The sequence below is a fragment of the Balaenoptera physalus genome (assembly GCF_965194825.1).
Source record: "Balaenoptera physalus genome assembly, chromosome: X".
NCBI classification, from domain to species: domain Eukaryota; kingdom Metazoa; phylum Chordata; class Mammalia; order Artiodactyla; family Balaenopteridae; genus Balaenoptera; species Balaenoptera physalus.
Window position 1 is genome coordinate 77,800,908 of NC_138903.1, and position 15,099 is coordinate 77,816,006.

General features: G+C 35.3%; 1 long non-coding RNA gene across 1 annotated transcript in view; it reads right to left on the minus strand.

The window, feature by feature from the left end:
- The window catches only part of LOC309653140, an 803,279-nt gene extending 792,504 nt beyond the window's left edge, over positions 1 to 10,775 (minus strand). The window contains exon 1 of the long non-coding RNA XR_014259013.1: positions 5,005 to 10,775. This is a non-coding gene — a long non-coding RNA (uncharacterized lncRNA). The remainder of the gene's footprint in view (positions 1 to 5,004) is intronic.
- Positions 10,776 to 15,099: the final 4,324 nt, after the last annotated feature.

Here is a 15,099-nt window from a genome sequence, read left to right on the forward strand (position 1 = left end):
GGGATACTGACAGCCTTTGAGGTAGAAATGTTATGAAAAATGTACAACCTAGTGAGCTTAAGTTTGAGCACATTATAATTCTTAACTCTACAGTAGTGGCATTGCCTTCTCTCAAAGAATCACTTCATCCTGTGCAAATATCAGAACCATGGCAGAATCATTTAATCATTTTATTTGTCAAATTGTAAAAAAATGAGTATGACCTATTTTCAATAATGATACAACAAACCTGCTTGACAGAGAAAAGTAATGACAATATAAAACTTAGTGTTTTTATGACAATCCAAGTAAACAGTCCCATAGGGAAATACTTCAACTCCTCATTACAAGGTAGCACAAAAATAAATGAAAAAATAAGAGTAATGATTTTATTTGTACCTCAAATTTAAGGGATGTTTTAGTTCAATCACGCTTTGATTTAATTAATTAAAAAGTTTTCTTCCTATCCAAAGGATGAGATGGATAATGTTTTGAGGCTTATTTTTAGCGTCAAATGTTTGTAACAAGTCATCCAATTTAGCCCTCCTTAACTCATTTCCCACTCCAAATCACTCATGAAATAGAACACTCTCATTTGGACCATTTCGCAACGGATTGCAGTTATAAAACACTATGCCATTTCAAAGTACCTAAAAAAGAGCTTCCTATAATGTAGGACATTATTCAACAGCCTATCCCAATGAAAGCAAACAAACAAACAAAAAAACTTTCATGTTGTTATTTATTCCTGAAGCTTTCAGAAGTATCAAAATTTGTGATTCTGCATTTATAAGCATAGATGAAAACACATAATGTCTATGACATAGGTATGGAAGCAAAGGTAATTAAATTTAAAACACCAATGGGGGACTTCCCTGCTGGTGCAGTGGTAAAGAATTTGCCTTACAATGCAGGGGACACAGGTTTGATCCCTGGTCAGGGAAGTAAGATCCCACATGCTGTGGGGCAACTAAGCCAGCGTGCCACAACTACTGAGCTTGTGCATCTCAACTAGAGCCCACGTGCTGCAAACTACAGAGCCCATGTGCCCTGGAGCCTGCGAACCACAACTAGAGAAGAGAAAACCTGCACAACACAACTAGAGAGAAGCCCGGGCACCACAACAAAAGATCCCACGTGCCGCATCTAAGAACCGACACAGTCAGAAATAAATAAAATAAAAAAAATAATAATAAATAAATATTTAAAAAAATAAAAAAGTAAAACACCAATGGTACAGAGCAACAGTAATCAAGCGAGTGTGGAACTGGCTTAAGGATAGACATATAAATCAATACAATAGAATTGTATTATATCTCAATAAAGCTGTTAAAAATACCAACAGTGTAGTAATCCTCAATATTTACCCATTTCCCCATTTTATGATTTATATTCATACTACATTGTAATACATGTATTTAAGATATTATTTATTTCATTGCTTTGGGGTAACTTAGATGATGAGTCAAAGATATAGCTTGCCTTGTATCAGTTTAAGAAAAAAAAATAAGTTAAATACTGTATCTTTTTAAGTTCATATATCTTGCACTAGATTGTTGGATGTTTATCATACTACTTTTAAATATATATAAATGGACTTAATACTATGTAATATTCACATTAAAATTAACATTTTTCCTCCACATAGATGAACTTTGAAATGATTAAAAACTTGTAAAATCACTTACTTTGTCCCCATGACAAAACTAGATCAATCTTTATCACATGGATTGACACAACTACCATCACACACCCTTGTAGTGTTAAAATATCAAGTAATTAATAAAGCTCAAAATGATCAATCCAATTAGTTTTTTAACCACTTTATTGAGGTATTATTGACATACAAAAATCTGTACATATTTAATGTATACCACTTGATGAATTTGGAGGTGAGTGTATACCAATGAAACCATTACCAAAATCTATGCCATAAATATATCCATTGCCTCCAAAAGTTTCCTCTTGCTCTCTTTATTATTTTTTGCTACAAAAACATTTAAGATCTACCCTCTTAGCAAATATTTAAGTATACAATATATATTAACAATCTATATTAACTATATGTACTATGTTGTCCAGTAGATCTCTAGGACTTGCTCATCTTCACTAACTGAAATTTTGTACCATTTGATCAACATCCCATTTCCCACTCTCCTCAGCCCCTGGTAAATACCATTATATGCTAGTTCCTGCATAGATATGACTAACAGACAAAATGCAGAAGCAGAGTTAAATTTGGATTTCAGATAAACAATGATCTTTTGAAACAAAAGAGTGTTTCAAATATTGCATGGGAAATTCTTAACTAAATACATATATTTATTGTTTATCTAAAATTCAAATTTAACTAGGTATCTTGTATTTTTATTTGCTATATCTAGCAATTCTGCATGCACTAATTGAACTCTATGGCTTTTTAGTGATCATAAACTGTTCCACAATAGACTTGTATTACTTTAATTTTTGTGTACTAGTTTCTGTCAAGGAATCTTAAGTTGTATGATCTGAAACTGAGGCAAGGATTAACCAAGAAAAGGGAAATTAAAGGTAAAACACTATGATAGACTCATTTTTTCCTCAGGAGGAAAGATTTATCTTAGAAAATTGGGTGAATATAATAGAGTTGTGATTTTATTCACAGATAAGAAATCACCAGCTACAGAAATGTTTTTATTAACCTCTTATTATGACCCCCCAAAAATTCATCTTACCTGTATTATTACTCAATTAAAGCTAGGTTATTCACTCTTTTATTATAATAGTTATTGAAGTGACTACTAAATCTATATCCACAAATCATAGTTGGTATTGGATTGGAAGCCAGAAAGTACTAGAAAAAGTATGCCATTTTTCTCCCCTTCTACCTTCTGTTAAGAAGATTCAGTTCCTATATCTCCCAAACTCCAGGAGATCCACAACTCCTATACTGGTAACATTTGCTATGAATCTTATTACTCTTGGCATATAACTAAAATATGTTTCTTAATTGATTGCACGGTAAGCAAACCTAGAAAAGAAAACTCTCACATAGGCATTCTCCTTTCACTTGCCATGGCCGAAATCGGAGCTGGCCATTGTCTTTGTAAAAGAGGTTTTCTTTCGAGCTATATATTGGATTCATCTGCACCCTTGTGATACTTCTTATTTATTGTTTGTGGAAAATAACCAAAGTATTCAATGTTCTAATTCAGTACCCTTACATTTATTTGTACTGTGGAGAGAGTCCTTGGAGAGAACTTCCAGACTTCAATAAGGAAATTGCAATTTCTGGGTACAGATAAAATGGAACTGCTGACACACTCACATAGATCGTAGTGGTTGTGATAGTCCTTGAATATAATAAACGAGATTGCAAAGAGATATGCATGTATGACCTTTGGAGGTGACCTGCTCTGTTAAGGGAGACAAGATTAGTTGCTGGAAGAAGCAATGGTCTTAAAGGGACACAAAGATTAAAAAAATAGAGTTTAACTATGTGTAGAAATAAAGTATTCTAGAAAACAGGTTGGCAGAGCGTAAGAGTGTTGCACATGATTCAGAAGAAAATATAATAATTATGTCTTTTTGTCCCCAAGAAGGCATATACTTATGTCCCTATATTTTTCTCTTAAAAATAGTTTGTGGTACTATTAACTTGACCTGTTTATATTTTCACTCTCATAACTGAGTATTAACTCATTAAAAATTGCAGGGTTTTTTTTGTAGTTTGAAAGCTATATTACAATATACTCCAATTATCTTTTTTCTATATATATGATTGTTATGAAAAAGGTTAAAATTAGTCTCTCTAGGGCTAACTGTCCTTGGATAGTTGTTTTTCAGATAGAAAAAGACAGGGTCAGTTTGAGGTTAAAAATGAAATGCACTTTGATTGGCTCTTTCATTTCTGTTCATTCAAAAGAAACATTAAACAGAACCACTGTTTTCTTTCCTTCTTATTTACTTTGTTGATCATATACAAATAATTTAGTAGCATATATATACATATATATATGTATATATATATATATGGAAATAACAGTATTTGCAACTGAGAAAAGTCACTATAAATAAATATCATGCAAGGAACTATTATAAAGATGTAAAACATTGCACACTTGCAAAATACTATTTGGAACCAGAATAGCATAGAATTTAAGAATACAGGCTTTAAAATAAGACATATCTTATTTCAAATTCCAGGTCAACCACTCACCAACTGTGGATATTGGACAAATCACTTAATCACTCAGAGCCTCAGTTTCTCATGTATAAAATAGGAATTGTAATGTCTATTTCATAGAGGCATTGGGTGAAATAATAGGACACATACACAATGTAATATATATATATACACATATATATGCAAATATTTGCTTCCTGTATTTTAATTACAATCTTTAATATGTTCATTATTTTCATTGACATTTTTGGAGGATACTATCAGAATTTAAAAACTAAAATTCTATGATAGATAAATTGCTCTTTTTAAAAAGAAATTCCTGCAAGATGATTATAAACACATCAGTTCTTCCTGTTGATAAGATATTTCAATTGAATTAAATATTGAATATTCAAATGTTGGCATAGTCATCCCTTTTTGTGAATGTCATAAAGATATATAGTATGTTCAGCATCACTCTGCAGTGTTCTATTCAGAGCTTTATCATGTCCAGTGTAATAATAGGAAAGCCTCCTCAGACTTCAGTATAATGTTTATTTAAGTGAGGCATGGTAGCATTTTATAATTTTAATTTTTAAAATTGTTTCAACATTTATTTATTTTTTAACATCTTTATTGGAGTATGATTGCTTCACAATGCTGTGTTAGTTTCTGCTGTATAACAAAGTGAATCAGCTATATGCATACATACATCTGCCTATCCCCTCCCTCCTGCGCCTCCCTCCCAGTCACTATCTCACCCCTCTAGGTGATCACAAAGCACCGAGCTGATCACCTTGTGCTATGCAGCTGCTTCACACTAGCTATATATTTTACATCTGGTAGTGTATATATGTCAATGCTACTCTCTCATTTCGTACCAGCTTACCCTTCCCCCGGCCCATGTCCTCAAGTCCATTCTCTACGTCTGTGTCTTTATTCCTGTCCTGCCCCTAGGTTCATCAGAACCATTTATTTTTAGATTCCATATATATGTGTTAGCATATAGTATTTTTTTTTCTCTTTCTGAATTAACTCACTCTATATGACAGACTCTAGATCCATCCAACTCACTAAAAAAGCTCAATTTCGTTTCCTTTTATGGCTGAGTAATATTCCATTGTATATATGTGCCACATCTTCTTTATCCATTCATCTGTTGATGGACATTTAGGTTGCTTCCATGTCCTGGCTATTGTAAATAGTGCTGCCATGAATATTGTGGTACATGACTCTTTTTGAGTTATGGCTTCTCAGGGTATATGCCCAGTAGTGGGATTGCTGGGTCATATGGTAGTTTTATTTTTAGTTTTTTAAGGAACCTCCATACTATTCTCCATAGTGGCTGTATCAATTTACCTTCCCATCAACAGGGCAAGAGGGTTCCCTTTGCTCCACACACTCTCCAGCATTTATTGTTTGTAGAATTTTTGATGATGGGTATTCTGACTGGTGTAAGGAGATACCTCATTGTGGTTTTGATTTTCATTTCTCTAATGATTAGTGATGTTGAGCATCCTTTCACGTGTTTGTTGGCAATCTGTATATCTTCTGTGGAGAAATGTCTATTTAGGTCTTCTGCCTATTTTTGATTTGGGTTGTTTGTTTTATTGTATTTAGCTGCATGAGCTGTTTGTGTATTTTGGAGATTAATCTTTTGTCAGTTGCTTTGTTTGCAAATATTCTCTCCCATTCTGAGGGTTGTCTTGTCATCTTATTTATGGTTTCCTTTGTTGTGCAAAAGCTTCTAAGTTTCATTAGGTCCTACTAGTTAATTTTTTTTTTTATTTCCATTTCTCAAGGAGCTGGGTCAAAAAGGATCTTGCTGTGATTTATGTCATAGAGTGGTCTGCCTATGTATTCCTCTAAGAGTTTTATAATGTCTGGCCTTACATTTAGGTCTTTAATCCACTTTGAGTTTCTTCTTGTGTATGGTGTTAGGAAGTGTTGTAATTTCATTCTTTTACATGTAGTGTCCAGTTTTCCCAGCACCAGTTATTGAAGAGGCTGTCTTTTCTCCATTGTATGTTCTTGCTTCCTTTATCAAAGACAAGGTGACCATGTATGGGTGGGTTTATCCCTACACTTTTTATCTTTTTCCATTGATCTATATTTCTGTTTTTATGCCAGTACCATACTGTCTTGATAAGTGTAGCTTTGTAGTATAGTCTGAAGTCAGGGAGCCTGATTCCTCCAGCTCCGTTTTTCTTCCTCAAGATTGCTTTGGCTATTTGGGGTCTTTTGTGTTTCCATACAAACTGTGAAATTTCTTGTTCTAGATCTGTGAAAAATGTTATTGGTAGTTTGATAGGGATTTCATTAAATCTGTAGATTGCTTTGGGTAGTATACTCTCTTTGACAATGTTGATGCTTCCAATCCAAGAACATAGTATATCTCTCCATCTGTTTGTGTCATCTTTAATTTCTTTCATCAGTGTCTTATAGATTTCTGCATATAGGTCTCTTTTCTCCTTATATAGGTTTATTCCTAGGTATTTTATTCTTTTTGTAAATGGAAGTATTTCCTTATTTTTTCTTTCAGGTTTTTCATCGTTAGTGTATATGAGTGCAAGTGATTTCTGTGCATTAATTTTATATCCTGCTACTTTACCAAATTCATTGATTAGCTCTAGTAGTTTTCTGATAGCATCTTTAGGACTCTCCATGTATAGTATCATGTCATCTGCAAACAGTGACAGTTTTATTTCTTCTTTTCCGATTTGGATTCCTTTTATTTCTTTTTTGTCTCTGATTGTTTTAGCTAATACTTCCAAATCTATGTTGAATAATAGTGGTGAGAGTGGGCACCCTTGTCTTGTTCCTGATGTTAGAGGAAATAGTTTTATTTTTTCACCAAGAATGATGTTGGCTGTGGGTTTGTCATATATGGCCTTTATTATGTTGGCATAAGTTCTCTCTATGCCCACTTTTTGGAGAGTTTTTATCATAAATCATTGTTGAATTTTGTTGAAAGCTTTTTCTGCATGTATTGAGATTATCATATGGTTTTTGTCTTTCAGTTTTTAATGTCATGTATCTCATTGATTGATTAGCATATATTGAAGAAGCCTTGCATTCCCAGGGTAAACCCTACTTGATTATTTTTATGATCCTTTTAATGAGCTATTGGATTCTGTTTGCTAGTATATTTTTGAGGATTTTTGCATCTATGTTCATCAGTGTTATTGGTCTTGTTTTTGACATCTTTTTCTGGTTTAGGTGTCAGGGTGTTGGTGGTCTCGTAGAATGATTTTGCGAGTTTTCCTCCCTCTGTTATATTTTGGAAGAGTTTGAGAAAGAAAGGTGATAGCTCTTTTCTAAATGTTTGATAGAATTCACCTGTGAAGCCATCTGGTCCTGGGCTTTTGTTTGTTGGAAGATTTTTAATCACAGTTTCAATTTCAGTGGTTTTGATTGGTCCGTTCATGTTTTCTATTTCTTCCTGGTTCAGTCTTGCAAGGTTGTACTTTTCTAACAATTTGTCCATTTCTTCCATTTTGTCCATTTTATTGGCATATTGTTGCTTGTAGTAACCTCTCATAATCGTTTGTATTTCTGCAGTGTCAGTTGTTAATTCTTCTTTTTTATTTCTAATTCTGTTGATTTGAGCCTTCTCCCTTTTTTTCTTGATGAGTCTGGCTAATTGTTTGCCAATTGTGTTTATCTTCTCAAGGAACCAGCTTTTAGTTTTATTGATCTTTGCTATTGTTTCCTTCATTTCTTTTTCATTTATTTCTGATCTGATCTTTATGATTTCTTTACTTCTGCTAACTTTGGGTTTTGTTATTTTTGTCCTTCTTTTTCTAATTGCTTTATGTGTAATGTTTGGTTGTTTATTTGAGATTTTTCTTGTTTCTTGAGGTAGGATTCTGTTGCTGTAAACTTCCCTCTTAGAACTATTTTTGCTGCATCCCATAGTTTTTCAGTTGTCGTGTTTCAATGTCATTTGTTTCTATGTATTTTTAAATTTCCTCTTAGATTTCTTCAGTGATCTCTTCGTTATTTAGTAGCATAATTTTTGCCTCCATATATTTGTGTTTTTTACAGTTATTTTCTTATGAATATTTTCTAATCTCATAGCTTTCCGGTAAGAAAAAATGCTTAATATCATTTCAGTTTTGTTAGATTTACTGAGGCTTGATTTGTGACCCAAGATATGATCTATCCTGGGGAAGGTTCCATGAGCACTTGAGAAGAAAGTATTATCTTGTTTTTGGATTGAATGCCCTATAAATATCAATTAAGTTCATCTGATCTAATGTGTCATTTAAAGCTAGTGTTCCCTTATTTATTTGCATTTTTGATGATCTGTCCATTGGGGAAAGTGTGGTGTTAAAATCCCCTACTCTTATTGTGTTACTGTTGATTTCCCCTTTTATGGCTGTTAATTTTTTTTTTTTAAGTTATATGTTCCTGTTAGGGAATGTAAATCTTTTTTTTTTAATTAATTAATTAATTTATTTATTTTTGACTTCTTGGGTCTTCGTTTCTGTGTGAGGGCTTTCTCTAGTTGCAGCAAGCGGAGGCCACTCTTCATCGTGGTGAGCGTGCCTCTCACTATCATGGCCTCTCTTGTTGCGGAGCACAGGCTCCAGACGTGCAGGCTCAGTAGTTGTGGCTCATGGGCCTAGTTGCTCTGCGGTATGTGGGATCTTCCCAGACCAGGGCTCGAACCCGTGTCCCCTGCATTGGCAGGCAGATTCTCAACCACTGTGCCACCAGGGAAGCCTGACATTTTTTTGTGTATTGAGGGGTTCCTATATTGGTTGAATAAATATTTACAATTGTTATACTTTCTTCTTGGATTGATCCCTTGATCATTATGTAGTGTCCTTCTTTTTCTCTTCTGATAGTCTCTATTTTAACGTCTATTTTGTCTGATATGAGGATTGCTACCCCAGCTTTCTTTTGATTTCCATTTGCATGGAATATCTTTTTCCATTCCCTCACTTTCAGTCTGTATGTGTCCCTAGGTCTGAAGTGGCTCTCTCATAGACAGCATATATACAGGTCTTGTTTTTGTATCCATTCAGCCAGTCTGTGTCTTTTGGTTGGAACATGTAATTCATTTACATTTAATATCATTATGAATATGTATGCTCCTATTATCATTTTCTTAATTTTTTTGCATTTGTTTTTGTAGGACTTTTCCTTTTATTGTTTTACCTGCTTAGAGAAGTTCCTTTAGTATTTGTTGTAATGCTGGTTTGGTGGTGCTGAATTGTCTTAACTTTTGCTTATCTGTAAACTTTTAATTTCTCCGTCGAATCTGAATGAGATCCTTGCTCTTTAGAGTAATGTTGGTTGTAGGTTTTTCCCTTTCATCACTTTAAATATGTCCTGCCACTACCTTCCAGCTTGCAGAGTTTCTCCTGAAAGATCAGCCATTGACCTTAAGGGAATTCCCTTGTATGTTATTTATTGCTTTTCCCTTGCTGCTTTTAATATTTTTTCCTTGTATTTAATTTTTGATAGTTTGACTAATATGTGTTTTGGTGTGTTTCACTGTGGATTTATCCTGTATGGGACTCTCTGTGCCTCCTGGACTTATTTCCTTTCGCATGTTTTGGAAGTTTTCAACTATAATCTCTTCAAATATTTTCTCACACCCTTTCTTTTTCTCTTCTTTTTCTGGGACTCCTGTAATTTGAATCTTGGTGTGTTTAATGTTGTCCCAGAGGTCTCTGAGACTGTCCTCAATTCTTTTCATTCTTTTTTCTTTATTCTGGTCTGCAGTAGTTATTTCCACTATTTCATATTCCAGGTCACTTATCCGTTTTTATGCCTCAGTTATTCTGCTATTGATTCCTTCTAGAGGATTTTTAATTTCATTTATTGTGTTGTTCTTTTGTGTTTGTTTGCTCTTTAGTTCTTCTAGGTCCTTGTTAAACGTTTCTTGTATTTTCTCCATTCTATTTCCGAGATTTTGGATCATGTTTACTATCATTACTCTGGATTCTTTTTCAGGTAGACTGCCTATTTCCTCTTCATTTGTTTAATGTGGTTGGTTTTCACCTTGCTCCTTCATCTGCTGCATATTTCTAATTTTGCTTAACCTACTGTGTTTGGCGTGTCCTTTTCACAGGCTGCAGGTTAATATTTCCTGTTATTTTTGGTGTCTTCCCCAAGTGGGTTAGTTTGGTTCAGTGGCTTGTGTAGGCTTCGTGTTGGATGGGACTGGTTCCTGTGTTCTGGTGGGTGGGGCTGGCTTTTGTACTTCTGGTAGGCAGAGCTGCATTGGGTGGTGTGTCTTGTGGTGTTTGTGAACTTAGTATTACTTTTTGCAGCCTCTCTGCTAATGGGTGGGGCTGTGTTCCTGTCTTGCTTGTTGCTTGGCTTGGGGCGTCCAGGACTGATGCTTGCTGGCCGTTTGGTAGAGTTGGGTCTTAATGTTGGGAAGCAGATCTCTGGGGGAGCTCTCGCTGATTTACATTTCGTTGGGCCGTGAATTTTCTGGCATTCCAATGTGCTGGACTTGAATCTTCCACCTTTGAGTCTCAGGCCCGACACCCGGCCAGAGCACCAAGGTTCTGCCATCTGCATAGCTCAGAAGGAAGTGAAGAAAAAATAAATAAATAAACAGATAGATTCCCCAAACCAAATGCTGAAAGCAAAAGTAAACAGAAAAAATCACACACAGAAACATACACACACACACATAATAAGAAAAGCAAACAAAGAACAACAAAATGAACGAACTGACAGAACGCTAGGACAAATGGTTAAAGCAAACCTAAACAGAGAAAATCACACAAAGAAACATACACACACACACTCACAAAAAGTGAAAAAAGGAAAGAAAATTTTAAAAATTAATAATAATAATAAAAGAAAGGAAGAGAGCAACCCAACCAATAAACAAATCCACCAATGATAACAAGCACTAAAAACTAAACTAAGATAAACATAAAACCAAAACCAAATTAGATGCAAAAAGCAAACCCCAAGTCTACAGTTGCTCCTGAAGTCCACCACCTTAATTTTGGGAACTTTCATTGTTTATTCAGGTATTCCACATTTGCAGCATTTATCAAGTTTATTGCGGGGATTTAATCCACTGCTCATGAGACTACATGGAGAAATTTCCCTTTCTCTTCTTTGTTTGCAGAGCTCCTGGGGTTCAGCTTTGGTTTTGGCCTCGCCTCTGCATGTAGGCCACCCTCAGGTGTCTTTTTCCTGCCCAGACAGTAGGTTGTTAAAGCAGCAGCTGATTAGGGCTCTCTTGCTCACTCAGGCCAGGGAGAGGGAGAGGTATGGTAGTCATAATTGGAATGCGGGGCCGCCTGGGGTGGCAGAGGCCAGCATGACTTTGCAACTGCCTGACGTTCTCCGTGTGTTCTCCTGGGGAAGTTGTCCTTGGATCATGGGATCCTGGCAGTGGCGTGTTGCACAGGCTCCCAGGGAAGTTTGTTGAGTGACCTGCGTTTGCACACAGGATTCTTGGTGGCAGTGGTGGCATTTTTAGCCACCGATGCCCATCTCTGGTGTCTGAGCTGATAGCCATGGCTCATACCCATCTCTAGAGCTCGCTTAAGTGGTATTCTGCTGTCTCTGGGCACACAGACCAGGAAGCACCTTCTCCTCGTGCACCTCGAAACAATGGTCTCTTGCCTCTCCCACCAGTCCAGACTTTTTTCTGGACTCCCTCCCAGGTAGCTGGGGTGCACTAGTCCTCTTCAGGCTGTCTTCATGCAGCCAACCCCAGGCCTCTCTCTGGGGTCTGACCTCCAAAGCCCAAGCCTCAGTTCCCAGCCCCCACCTGCCAGGTGTGCAGACAGGTGTCTCAGGCTTGTGAGTGCTGTTTGGCACTGATCCTCTGTGCAGGAATCTCTCTGCTTGCCCTCTGCATCCCTGTTGCTACACTCTCCTCCATGGCTCTGAAGCTTCCCCCATGTTCACCCCCTGTCCCTGCCAGAGAAAGGGCTTCTTAGTGTGTGGAAACTTTTCCTAGTTCACAGCTCCCTCGCAGAGGTGCAGGTCTTGTCTTTATTCTTTTGTCTCTTTTTTTTTATTTTTCTTTTGTGCTACCCAGGTACGTGGGGATTTCCTTGCCTTTTGGGAAGTCTGAGGTCTTCTGCCAGCGTTCAGTAAGTGTTCTGTAGGAGTTGTTCTACATGTAGATGTACTTTTGATGTTTTTGTGGGGTGGAAGGTGATCTCCACACCTCACTCCTCTGCCATCTTGAAGGTCTGATGGTAGCATTTTAATAACATTATTATCTTATTCATAGTCATCTGGGAGGCATTTTTCCATTCATCTATTTTTACCTTTTTTTTTCCAGTTTTTACTCTTTTCCCACTCAGATCTGGAATATTTTCTATGTGTCTTTTTGTGTTTTAAACACTTTAAAAAAAACTGTATTGTGGTATAATTGATATAATGTTTTGTTAGTTTCAGGTGTTCAGCAAAGTGAATCTGATATACATATACATATACCCCTTCTTTTATAGATTCCTTTCCCATATAGGCCATTACAGAGTAATGAATAGAGTTTCTTGTGCTATACAGTAAGTCCTTATTAGTTATCTATTTTATGTATAGTAGTGTGTGTGTATCAATCTCAGTCTTCCAATTTATCCCTCCCCCTCTTACCCCCAGGTAACCATAAGTTTGATTTTGATTTTTATATCTGTAACTCTATTCCTGTTTTGTAGGCAAGTTCATTTGCAGCCTTTTTCTTAGATTTCACTTATAGGAAATATCATGTGCTATTTATCTTTCTCTGTCTGACTTACTTCACTCAGTATGAGAATCTCTAGGTCCATCCATGTTGCTGCAAATGGCATGATTTTTTTTCTTTTTTATGGCTGTGTAATATTACATTGTATATATGAACCACATCTTCTTTATCCATTCCTTTGTTGAGGGACATTTAGGTTGCTTCCATGTCCTGGCTATTGCAAGTAGTGCTGCAGTGAATATTGTGGTGCATGTAGCTTTTTGAGTTGTGGTTTTCTCCAGATATATGCCCAAGAGTGGGATTGATGGATCATATGGTAATTCTAGTTTCAGTTTCTTTAAGGCACCTTCATAATGTTCTGCATAGTGTCTGTACCAGTTTGCATTCCCACCAACAGTGTAGGAAGGTTCCCTTTTCTACACACCCTCTCCACACTCTTATCAAATTACCTGGTAAGATCTTTTAAAATTTACCCTCAAATTTAGTAACCTGTCATCTTTGCTTTATCTCTTAACTTATTTATCTTTTTTCTCTATCATTCAATATATTTTAAAGAAAAAAAATGTTTCCATGTGACATCCTCTTATCTGCCTGATTGATTAAGGCTACACAGAATCATTCTATTCTATGTATTCAAGGACTATGTATGTTAGTATATCATGTAATATGTCTTTGCTCAATTATTTTACCCAGAATTTTACTCAGTGGTAAATATGTACATATATATATATAGTTGGAAAACACTCTTAAATTAGAGTAATCACTTTGCTTTTGATGTAGAATCAGTTTATTAGCTAGAATTCTTTATGACAATATTTATGTTCAGTAGTGTTAATACTCTAGATTACCAGAAAGGTAAGGATGTGTAGGGTCTTTCTGTGTGTGTGTGTGTGTGTGTGTGTGTGTGTATACATGCGTGCATGTATGTATGTTGTTTGGGTAAAAATTTAGTTTGGAAAGTGACATAACTACAAAATGAATAAGATAGGAAGAAATGGAAGTTTGCAAAAATCTTTGTGCAAGACTGAACTTTCAAGATCTAAAGTTCATATCATAGCTTTTATTTATGCTAGTGATGTTTTTACTATTTTTTTACCTTTTCATCTTACTCATCTGCCCTTACCATTTTTATGTTTAATCTCCAATTTGAAATACATTTTGTTTCTCATCTTCCCTCACCTTAAACTATTAGAGCATGTGGAATTCTGAAGTTGACAGATGGAGCTGTGCATATCCTTTTGGTGTAAGTGATAAACTGAAGCATTTTGGTCCTTATAAGTGTTGACTGGGATTAGTTAGGAAACTGCAAATTTCCCTAACTCCTACAACCCATTAATTTGAGTCAATCATGTTTGTACATGTCCGTTATTTGTGCATTCAATATGTCCTTATTAACAGACAACAAATTCTCTAATGAAGACAAGATCACATATTCAAACTACATCCTTGTTTCTGATCTAAACTGAGGTTTTTCAAGAGGTTTACTTAGGACCATTAGATTCATTGCTTATGTCATTCCAACATTTTTTTCTAATCTCCATAAAAAATAGTCCATCCACATAATCACTTACAGTGCTTCCCAAACTAAATCACCAGATATGTAAGATATCACTTGACAAAAAAGGCTCCATGATCAAATAAGATTGCAAATTCTGCATTACCAAGTTAAAGAAGTTCCTTTACTGCAGGACTCCTCAAAGCTCCATTTATGCCAATGTATATTGTGAATAAGGAAGAGAGATAACTTGTCACATTTCCAAAGATCATTTACCAAAGAATCATTGTATCTTTTAATTAAAAAGCATCTCACAGAATCTCTTTGAAAATTGTTGTTGTACCTCCACTGATACTTCCTATAAAATGCATTGATCTTAATAATTCCCAACATAAGAACATAAATAATTAATTTTGCCTAAATATTTTAGTAAAATTTAGAAGCCTTGATGCAGTTGCAATATGAACAAAGCTCTCATGAAAATGTTTATAAAGTGATTAAGATTTTAAGCATCGTGAAAACATTATCAAACTTCAAAATAGATAATATTTTATGCTTTAGCACCTACAAAATATACCCTGAATAATTCCTTTGGTGTAAAATTGTGAATATACTTCATGTTTAGATATGTATTTGTCCTTTACATTTAAGAAATTCATGCCTGAAGTCTGTTTTTTTCTTCCCTGTTACCCTGTTGGTCCAATGTATCCTTTTGTATTTGTTGCAAACCAAGACTGTTATCAGAAAATATAATCTACTTCTCTCCACCAAAAAGTAATTGCAAAGATTTTATTTGTTTCA